Source organism: Dromiciops gliroides, chromosome 1 (genome assembly GCF_019393635.1).
Source record: "Dromiciops gliroides isolate mDroGli1 chromosome 1, mDroGli1.pri, whole genome shotgun sequence".
Lineage (NCBI taxonomy): Eukaryota > Metazoa > Chordata > Mammalia > Microbiotheria > Microbiotheriidae > Dromiciops > Dromiciops gliroides.
Window position 1 is genome coordinate 377,564,631 of NC_057861.1, and position 11,984 is coordinate 377,576,614.

Below are 11,984 nucleotides of genomic sequence, written 5' to 3' on the forward strand. Positions count from 1 at the left end.
TCATGGCAGAGCTTTCCTACAGTATCTCTCCAGCAGGTGGCATCACTCCAATTGTTATACTACTTCAAATATTTTCACTTTGACCTAGGAGTTCAGGAATTTGGTGATAATATCCCTGTGAATTTTACCTTTAAGATTTCTTTCAGTTGGCGATTTGTGTCTTATTTCAATTTCCAATTTACCCTGTAATTCTAGGACATCACAGCAATTTTCCTTCATAATTTCTTGAAAAATTATGCCAAGGCTCATTTTTTTTTAAATTATGGCTTTCTGGTATTCCAATGATTTATTTTGCAGTTAAATTATTAGAAAGAATCTGATTCATCTCCCAACCATCCCCCATGTATCATCAAATGGGAAAGCTGGAAGAATATCTTAGTATAAATTGTTGTTGTTGTTTTTTTTTAATTAATATTAGCATTACATGCATTAACCATTGCAGCATCAACATATAATATCTTTTGACATAACAATTAAATTGTGAAGTGTCCTGTATTATTTTCATATATATATATATATATATATGTATATATATATATATATATATATATGATTTCCCTAGCATGTGGGAAAGGGTAAGGGAGGAAAGAAATAAAATGAATGTTACAGAATTCATTTGAGAAGAAAGGGGTATGTCCTAGAAGTCTGTCGATTATTGCTACTATGATTTTGATTGGATCATACATAAAATTTTCATCAACCTCATAAAGGAGAAGTTGTTGAATAATGGTCATGTGGTGAGCAAATCAAATTGGTAATGAGGAGCAAGTATTATTCCAAACCCCCCTCCTCAGTCAGTGATTTGAAGAGAATGAATGTAAGTGTAGATATTCCTGGAAAAGATGGCCAGGTGGGCTGAGTCATCAAAAGGGAGATGGGTTTCTATAAGAGTTGAAAGTTGGAAGCAGTATAAAAGAAACCTATTTTAATGAAAGTAAGGGTTTTGTGTTTTAATTATAACTTTTCCTATGAAGCAGGAATTCCAGAGAGCAGAGAAGTGGAAGATATTTTTTGAAACTTTGTTGGAGTTGAAGCTTAAGTGTAAGTATAAGTTTAAGCTTATAAGAAAGAAGTTAGTAAGAAATGGAAACTGTCATTTGAATGATTACCTATAGGGATTCAGTATCATTGGGTGGTGAACCTATGTCCAGGTAATAGTTTGATTATTATTAAGTGAAAATTTTAGGAAGGTTTTTCATAGTCAATGATATTATGACTTTAGGGTAATATCCTCTCAGAGTCTTAGGCAATTCAGGTGAGAGAACCAAGACAAAAAGAGTAATTATAGCCTCCTTCCCCAAGATAGGAGTCCATGCCAGAAACTTGGTGAAATGGTGTCCCCTCTCGGCAAGTCAGATGCAGAAAATGGTATAATTTATGGAATTATATTTCTCTTTCCACTAGAAAGTGAAGACCAAACATGATATGCATGGGACAAGATGATAAGGCCCTCACCTCTCTACTTTCCACCCTCACTATATATGTGTGCATATGCATACATATGTACATGTATATATGTATATTGTATATATGTGTATATATGAACATACGCATGCACATGCATGCATGCATGTGTGGGAGATGGAAGGCTCTTATCTTTCTTCTTCCCTCCTGTCTGATTCCATCCAGAGGCTAGAGATTGAGGAGGAAATGTTTGCAGTAAAAGAATGGGTACTTGCCCACCCAGATGAATAATTTCTTCAGATACTGATATATTTGATGAATGAGCCCCTGTCAGTGATATTGGGTAGGTAATTAAGAAACAGAGATGTCACAGGAGTAAAGAAGGATAAATGCTAGGTTTTGTTTTGTTTTTTAAAGAAGATAATGAAAGCTGCAAACAATAACCAAGTAACCTTGATTGGATTTTTAAGGAGATTGTGGAACTTATTTTAAACAGATTGTGAACATCCAAAAAAGGAAGAAATGATCAAATAGAACAAATAGTTCACCATAAAAAGAAAATAAGCCATTTCCTTTTTTAGGATTACTAAATTATTACATCAGAGGGATTCTATAGACACAGTTAAACAATATTTTAGGAAACTGATAAAATATTTCATACTATTCTGATGGAAAAAGAAGACAAGTACAGGCTAGAAAATGGTACAATTAAATGATTTCAGGTCTTGTTAAAAATAACTAGAGTCATAAAATAATCAATGATTTTTCAGTGTTAACTTTGAAATGGCCCAGGGATCTGTAGTTAGTCTTATGTGATTAAATCGTTTTAGCAATAACTTGAGGAAGAAAGTTACACATGGCATCATTTTTGGTACATTTTCACAAGACAAGAAGCTTAGAGAAATAGCTAATATACTGCATGAAAAGATTAAGATTCAAAAAGTTCTTTGTATGTTAGAACACTGAACTGAAACTGACAAAATTAAATTAATTGTGATAAATGTAGTGTTCTATGATTCATTATAATGACTTTATAAGTACAAGATGGTGAATAGTGAGATGGTAGATAATCTTTAAAAGACCAAAGAAAGAAAACTGCAAGTTTAATATGGCAACTCCAAAAGCTAATGAGTCCTTGAGCTGCATTAAGAAAGTCATATCTTCAGGGATTAATAAAATGGTAGTGACATTACACACTTCTTTATTCAGGCTGCCACATGAACTATTACATTTAGTTTTGGGTGGTAAAATGTAAGAACATAGATAAACTGGACAGGAAATAAGAGGGCAAATTTTGACTTCAAACCTTATTAAGACTGAATGAAGTATCTGAGCATATTTAGGTTGGAAGAAAAAAAAACTGATAAAGAAACAATAGGCCTCTTTAAGTAACTGGGGTCTGAAATATAGAAGAAATCATAGACTTGTTTTGTTGTTATTTTTTCTTTGTTGGTTTTAGGCCAAGAAGTTGGGGTAGAAGCAAAAGGTAGAAGCTATTTGAAAGTAGAATGGGATGCCTTTCCCTGCATACTCTTTGACCTAGCAATATCACTACTATATCAGTATCCAAGTATCCAAAAAGAGATAAAATACAAAAAGTTAAAAGACTTACATATATACATGGCAGCCTTTTTCTGGTGTGAAGAATTCAACATTGAGGAGATGCCCATCAGTTGGGGTATGGCTGAACAAATTGTTGGATGAGATTATGATGGAACACTATTGTTCTGTAGGAAATGATGAGCAGGATGCTCTCAGAAAAACCTGGAAAGACTTACATGAGCTGATGCAAAGTGTGATGTATTATATACAAAGCAATAGTTATAGTGCAAGATGATCAGCTATGAATGACTTGGTTATTCTCGCCAATGCAAAATGAAATGATCCAAGGCAACTCTGAAGGACTTAAGAAAAATGCAATCCATCTGCAAAGAAAGTATTGATGGTGCATGAATAGAGATTAAAGCATATTTTTTTAAGTTTCTTTTTTTTGTCTGTTTTAATTCACAACCTTACTAATGTTTTACATGAGTACACATATATAACTTTTATTGAATTGCTTGCATTTGTAAGGGCAGGGGATGGTCAGGGAGGAAGGACGATAATTTGGAACACAGTTTTAAAAAGGGTCTTAAAATTAGTTTTACATATAAATGGGGAAAATAAAAATTCAATAAAATCCTAAAAAGAAAAAAAAATGGACTACCTTAAAAGTTGGTGGTTCTCCCTTATCATAGGTAATGAAGCAGATTATCTGTGATTCTTAGGAATTGTTCTTTGGATATGACGTTGACTGCACTGCCCTAAATGCCCATTCAACTCTGAAATATCCTAACTTTGTTAGTCCATAGCTTATATTATTAATAGGTCAAGAACAAGCATAGGCCTTTGAACTATTTGGAACCTTTCTAATTTATTAAAAGTCAAGGACATCAAAATGATATGATCTCTAAATAGTTGTACAATTTTGTTTTTTGTCAGGGCAATAAGGGTTAAGTGACTTGCTTAAGGTCATATAGCTACTAAGTGTCAAGTATCTGAGGCCAGATTTGAACTCAGGTCCTCCTGAATCCAAGGCCAGTGCTTTATTCACTGTGCCACCTAGCTGCCCAGGAGTTATACTATTTAAAGACAAGGATCAAAAGACAATGTTCAAGATCATGTTGATATTAAATTTGCATAATGTTCTAATATATGTAAAGCACATTTTCTCCATTTCATGTTTAAAACCCCATAAGATAGGTTATGTTATTATTCTCATTATTCATTTTTGTGTTGGGAAATTGAGGATCAATCTCATTAAGTGACTTGTCCTTGGTTATGTAGGTAGTTAGTTTCTGATACAGTGTTTGAAACCAACATGCTCCTTGTTTCAAATGTTATCCTTTATGACTCACATTCTCAAGTTCTGCCTTTTGACATCATGGATTTGTTTATATGAGAGGTCCCCTTTCTCTTCCTCCTGATCCAAAATGTTAAGAGAACTTACTTGTGATTAGATCAGTATTTCATAAATTCCTGCCATATAGTTAGATTGGTTTTCCCCAAGGTTCTACACTGTGCCCTTGAGAGAACTTTTTGTTTTTCTTAAAAATCCCTATAAACTGTCTTCAAAACTTTATTGGATGATATCAAGCAGCCACTGATACAGTTTCTTGTCACATGAGTAGAAATGTCAGTTCAGAGCAAATCAGGGCCTCTTTCCTAAGGCTTCAGACCAGTAGACTTGCAGCATGTCCATTATCAGGAGTATGTGCTTACATTAATCACTATTTTTTCTTAATAAATATTCTCTGCTATGAATATTTTTTCTCCTGTGGCTGAGTAAATCTGCTTTTGTTAACTGAAAAATTGATTAAAAGTACTTTTGGTAATTGCCTAATTTGATCTAGACTGAACCTACTATCAAAGAGATGTCCATATATGCAGGAAGGGGTCGAAAAGAGGAGGAAAGAAGTAATAAATAGTGCATATTAAAAAAAAATACTTCATCTATCAATATGTTAAAAAAGGGGTAGAGGCTAGATGGCCAAGAGAAGCTAGGCAATTGCCTGAGCTCTCCTGAGCTTCCCTCAAAATTACATTAAATCAACCCTCTAAACAAATTATGAAACTAAAGAACCTACAAAAACACAGAAGGACACAATCTTTCAACTTGAGATAATTTAGAAGACTTCAGGAAATATCAGTTTAACTTGGGCAAAGGGGAGCACAGTGCAGCTCAGCACAGCACTGAGGCAGTCTGGGAAAGTCAGCTGAAGGCTCTTGGCCACAGAAAAGAATGGCAATTGAGGCCTCTTGGTCCTAGTTCAGGAGGCTGGTTGAGTAGGAGGTTAGTTGGGAGACCTGCCAGCTCTGGCTGAGAGGGCAAACAGAAAGACAGACAGCCACCCACAGGACAGACTTAACTAGGCCAAGCCATCTCAGCACAGTTAATATGTCTATGGTGGTGAGGAATCTGCTAACTACAGAGGCCTCAGAGCAGAAAGCCAGTGATCAGGTGCCTATTCACCAGCACAAGAACCTTACAACAGTGGCCCCTGTGCCCCAGAAGCAAAACTCAAAATTAAAAATAAAATAAAAAATAAAAAAATAAGTCACAACATGAGTAATAAACAGAAAAGGGCCCTTACCACTGAGAATTTTTGTGTCAAAAGGGAAGACAAAAACATAAATTTAGATGAGGACGATTATTTCAAAATACCTACGTGAGAAGCCTCAAGGTGGATGATGAATTGGTCTCAAGACCAAAAAGCCTTCCTGGAAGAACTCAACAAGGATTTTTAAAATAAAATGAGAGAGGTAGAAGAAAAAATGGAAAAATAGTTGAGAAATGAGAGTTATGCAAGAAAATCATGAAAAAGGAATCAACAGCTTGGAGAAGGAAGTAAAAAAAAAATTAACTGAAGAAAACAATTCCTTAAAAAATACAATTGGCCAAAGGGGGGGGGGGGATTGGTCAAATGGAAAAAGAGTTGCAAAAGATTACTGAAGAAAATAATGCCTTAAAAATTGTAATTGCACATATGAAGCTAAACACTCTCTGAGACAACAAGAATCAGTCAAACAGAATAAAAAGAATAAAAAAATAGAAAATGTGAAATATCTTATCAGCAAAACAACTGACCTGGAAAATAGATCCAGGAGAGAGTATTTGACAATTATTGGACTACCTGAAAGCCATGCTGAGAAGAGTCTAGACACCATATTATCAATAACTGCCCTGATATTGTAGAGTCAGAGGATAAAATCAATATTGAAAGAATCTACCAATCACCTCCTGAAATAGACCCCAAAATGAAAACTCCAAGTAATATAGTAGTTAAATCCCAAAATTATAAAGTAAAGGGAAAAATACTGCAAGCAGCCAGGAAAAAAGAATTTAAATATTAAGGGATGAGCATCAGAATTACACAGGAGCTGGCAGCTTCAATATTAAAGGATAAGAAGGATTGAAATATGATATTCTTGAAGGGAAAGAAACTGATATTACCACCAAGAATGTACTAACAATCAAAATTAATCATAATCTTTCTAGGTAAAAGACATACATTCAATGAAATAGGAGACCTTAAAACTTTCCTAATGAAAAGTTGAGAACTGAACAGAAAATTCAATCTCCAAATACAAGACTCAAGAGACACATGGAAAGGTAAAAAGGGGGGGGGGGGTGAGGACCATGTTATTCAATAAGGTTAAAATGTTTGTATCCCTAAATGAGAAGAAGATACTTGAAATACTTGTGAACTGTTTCTTTATTAAGGCACATAGGAGGCTCACACAGAACCAGAAGGTGTGGGTATAAGTGAATTCTGATGTGAATTTATTAAAAAATACTTAAGGGGAAAAAAAGAATTATACTGGGAGAAGAGGAAAGGGAAGGCAGAATGGGATAAATCACATCAAGTGAAAGAGGCACAAAAGATCTATTACAATAGAGAGGAAGAGGGGAGTGATGAGCATTTTGACCTTATTCTCATCTGATTTGGCTCAAAGAGTGAATAAAATACCCAACTGGGTATTTAATTCTATCTTACCTTATAGGGAAGTTAAAGGGGAAAGGGGAAAGACAATGGTGGGGTACTGATAGAAGACAGGGTAAACTAGTAGGGGAAAAGGGAAAAGACAAAAAAGGAGGTGGGGTTGAAAGAAGGGAAGAGAAAACTTGGAATTTTGGAAGGGGAAATGACAAAAGGAGGTGGGGCTGAAGGAAGGGAGGGTAGACAAAAAGGGCCAGAAACAAAACACTAGTGAAAAGGGGCAGGGAAAAGGAAAGAGAAAAATACAAACAAGGGAAAAATAGGATGCAGGAAAATCCATGGTTAGTATTTGTAACTGTGAATGTGAATGGAATGAACACTCCTATAAAATGGAAGCAGATAGCAGACTTGATTAAAAACCAGAATGCTACACTATCTTCTTTACAAGAAAGATATTTGAAGCAGAGAGATAAACACAAGTAAAAGTAAAAGGCTGGAGCAGAATATGCTATGTTTCAGCTGAAGTAAAAAAGGCAGGGTTAGCAATCCTTATCTGAGACAAAGCAAAAGCAAATATTGATGTAATTAAAAAAGATAAGAAAACTATATCTTGCTAAAAAAGTAATGAAGTAATATCAATACTAAACTTACATGCACCAAATGGTATAGCAACCAAATTCTTAGAGAAGAAGTTAAGTGAGTTCCTGGAAGAAACATATATCAAAACTATATTAATGAGGTACCTCAATTTCCCCATCTTAGAACTAGATAAATTTACCCAGTAGTAGTAGGCCTCCATTAGTCACAGATGACCATAGCCCCTTGAAGAGCCACAGGCCACAGTGTGGCTATGCAGTCCTATACAGGAGCCACAGAGCCTGAGTGACTTATAACTGGTAACTGCCACATCTGGTGTTGTATCTACCCCATGAGGAGTAGCTGGAGTGTCCTCTCCAGGGCGCTGGCCTGGGCAGATCAATATGGAAAACAAGCTGTTCCCCATGCAGCAGGTTTTTGCTCTCCGCAACATTGGTGGATCCAAAGGAGAGGCAGAGCCAGTACAGTTTGGAACCAGTGCCTCTGCAGGAGTTGCCAGAGGGATGTGATGACCAACATCCAACTGCCTAAGGTACTCCAACTCCTGATTTTTCCTCAGGGTTAACTCCCGAAGCCTTTCCCATATATAGGTATAGTTGCAAGGCAGCAGAGCTTTAAAATCAGGGTTACCTTCCCCTAGGCGGGTTGCCTACCAAGGCTAACGAGCCCCACCTGCCTGAAGCAACTGGTTTTAAGGTGCCAGTGACTCTAACCACACAATTAATAAGAAAGAAGTTAAGAGGAGAATATAATCTTAGAAAAGATAGATATGAAAGAACTCTGGAGAAAATTGAATGGGGATAGAAAGAAATATACCTTGTCCTCAGAAGTACATGGCACATACACAAACATTTACTATGTATTAGGGCACAAAAACCTCACAGTTAGAAGCAGAAAGGCAGAAATAGTAAATGCATACTTTCCAGATAATAATGCAATAAGAATTGTGTCTAATAAAGGGCCATGGAAAGATAGACCAAAAATGAACTGGAAACTAAATATTCTCATCAGAAAGAATGAGTGCCATCCAGTAGAATCAGGGACAAACTGCTAATTTATTGGGCACCTCTCTAATGCTGGCACCATGTTATGTTATGTCCTACAACATGGGCCGTCATGGCCACAAAGGGGAAGAAATGTGTGGCCATTGCAGCGGACAGACACTTTGGCATTCAGGCTGAGATGGTAACCACTGACTTCCAGAAGATCTGCCCCTGGCCTGGCCAGGCTCACCACTGATGTACAGACCTTACCTCAGTGCCTCAAATTCTGACTGAATTTATCTGAACCAAAGGAAGGATGACAGAACAGGTCTTATACCCTCATGCTCATGGTAGACAACCTCCTCTATGAGAAACGGTTTGGCCCCTACTGCACTGAGCCAGTCATTGCTGGCTTGCACCCTAAGACCTTTGAGCCCTTTATTTATTCCTTGGACATGGTGACTGATGACTTTGTAGTCAGTGGCACCTGCTCAGAGCAGATATATGGGATGTTTGAATCCCTCTGGGAAACTGATATGGAACCTGGAACATCTCTTTGAAACCATTTCCCAAGCAATGTTGAATGCCATAGTTTGGGATGCAGTGTCAGGAATGGGAATGCTTGTCTATATAATTGGGGACAAGATCACCACCAGGATGCTGAAAGCATGGATGGACTAACCTTTTCCAACCATTTTCCTCCCCCAGAGCCCATTAATCTATTTTTTTTGTTTGTTTTTTGTTTGTTTGTTTTGGGGGGCAATGGGGGTTAAGTGATTTGCCCAAGGTCACACAGCTAGTAAGTGTCAAGTGTCTGAGGCTGGATTTGAACTCAGGTCCTCCTGAATCCAAGGCCAGTGCTTTATCCACTGTGCCACCTAGCTGCCCCCATTAATCTATTCTTAAAAAATAAAGTCATAAGATAACAACAACAACAACAACAACAACAACAACAAAGAATGAGTGGGTCAAACAGTAAATCATAGAAACAATCAGTAATTTCATCCAAAAGAAGGACAATAATGAAACAACATGTCAAAACATATGAGATGCAGCCAAAGGTTAGGGGAAATTTTATATCTCTAAATGACTGCATGAATAAAATATATAGAGAGAAGAAATCAATGAATTGAGTATGCAACTGAAAAAGCTAGGGAAAAATAATTAAAAATCCCAAATTAAACAGCAAATTGAATATTCTGAAAACTAAAGGTGAGATTAATAAAATCCAAAAGAAGATAACTATAGAATTAATAAATACAATTAAGAGCTGGTTCTATGAAAAAAATGCAATACATAAACCTTTGGTTAATCTGATTTTAAAAAAAGAAAGAAGAAAAGCAAATTATCAGTATCAAAAATGAAAATTGTGAACTCACCACCAATGAAGAGAAAAATTAAAGCAACAATTTTTTAAATTATTTTTTTTCAGGTCAATGAGGGTTTAGTGACTTGCCCAGGGTCACATAGTTACTAAATTTCAAGAGTTTGAGGCTGGATTTGAACTCAGGTCCTACTGAATTCAGTGCTGGGGTTTTATCCACTGTGTCCCCATAATTAAAGCAATAATTAAGACATAATTTGCAAAACTATATGACCATAAATTTGACAATCTAAATGAAAAGAATGAATCTTAAAAAATATAAACTGCCCAGATTAACAGAAAAGGAAATTAAGTAATTAAATAAGCTTACGCAGAAAAAGAAATTGAACAAGACATCAATGAACTCCCTAAGAAAAAATCTCTAGGAACAGATATGTTTACAAGTGAATTCTACCAAATATTTTAAGATAAATTAATTCCAATACTATGCAAATTATAGGAAAAAATAGATGAGGAAGAAATCCTACCAAATTCCTTCTATGGGACAAATATGTTGCTGTTACCTAAACTAGGATGAACAAAAACACAGAGACAAAATTATAGACCAATCTCCCTCATGACTATTGATGAAAGAATTCTAAATAGATTATGAGAAAAGAGATTACACCAATTTATCACCAGGATAATACACTGTGACGAGCTGGAATTTTTACCAAGAATACAGGACTGGTTCAACATTAGGAAAACTATCAACATAATCAACCACATGAATAGCAAAACTGACCAAAATTATGTGATTATCTCAATAGACGCAGAGAAAGGCTTTGACAAAATACAACACCCTTTCCTATTAAAAACACTAGAGAGCATAGGAATAAATGGTGATTTTCTTAAGATGATAAACAGTATCTATCTTAAGCCGTCAGCAAGTATTATATGCCATGGGTATAAGTCAGAGGCATTCCCAATAAGAAAAGAAGTGAAACAAGGATGCCCATTATCACCATTACCATTCAATATTGTACTAGAAATTTTAGCCTTAGCAACAAGAGAGAAGAAAAGAAATGAAAGGAATTAGAATAGGCAAGATAGAAACAAAACTATCATTCTTTGCAAGTGATATGATTTTATACTAAGAATCCAAAAGAAACAACTAAAAAAAACATTTGAAACAATTAACAACTCTTGCTAAGTTGCAGGATGTAAAATGAACACACATAAATCATCAGCATTTCTCTATATGACCAACCAAGTCCAGCAGGAAGAGATAAAAAGAGAATTCCCATTTAAAATAACTGAAGACAATATAATATACTTGGGAGTCTATCTCCCAAGGTAAATCCAGGAACTCTATGCACACAATTACAAAATACTTTTCACAAACATAAAATCAGGTCTAAATAAATAGAAAAATATAAATTGTTCATGGGTAGGCCATGATAATGTAATAAAAATGACAGTTCTACCCAAGAATTTACTTATTCTGTGCCATACCAATAAACCTACAAAAAAGTATTTCACAGAGCCAGAAAAACAAACAAACAATAAAATTCATTTTGAAGAACAAAAAGTCAAGACTATCAAGGGAATTAATGAAAAAGAATGCAAAGGAAGGTGGCCTACCTGTACCAGATTTAAAACTATATAATAGAGAGCAGCTAAGTGGCACAGTGGATAAAGCACCGGCCCTGGATTCAGTAGAACCTGAATTCAAATTCAGCCTCAGACACTTGACACTTTCTAGCTGTGTGACCCTGGGCAAGTCACTTAACTCCCATTGTCCCACAAAACAAAACAAAATAAAACAACCCTAAATAATAAAGCAGCATTATTCAAAACTAGTCTATAAGTTAATACTTTTATTGCCTTAGGCTGAGTGCATTAATTATACCATTTTGTTTTGGGGGGTGTAGGTTATTCTTGTTTTTAATTCCAACTTTTTTGCCTTCCAGAATGTCATATTCCTAGCCCACAGTTCTTTTAATGAAATAGCTGTTAAATTTTTCATGATCCTTACTCTGGCTCCCTGATATGTGGATGGTTTCTTTCTGGCTGTTTAAAATGTACTCTCCTTGGCCTGGGAGCTCTGGAATTAGGCTATAACATTCCTGGAATTTTTAATTTTGTGATCCCTTTCAGTATGTGATTGGTGGTTTTATTCAAGGTCTACTTCACTGTAGAATTCTAGAATATCAG

The 11,984-nt window shown here is 35.6% G+C and overlaps 1 pseudogene; it reads left to right on the plus strand.

Annotated features, from left to right (window-relative positions):
• Positions 1-8,570: 8,570 nt before the first annotated feature.
• LOC122749445 lies at positions 8,571-9,145 on the plus strand (annotated as a pseudogene).
• The last annotated feature ends 2,839 nt before the right edge of the window (positions 9,146-11,984 follow it).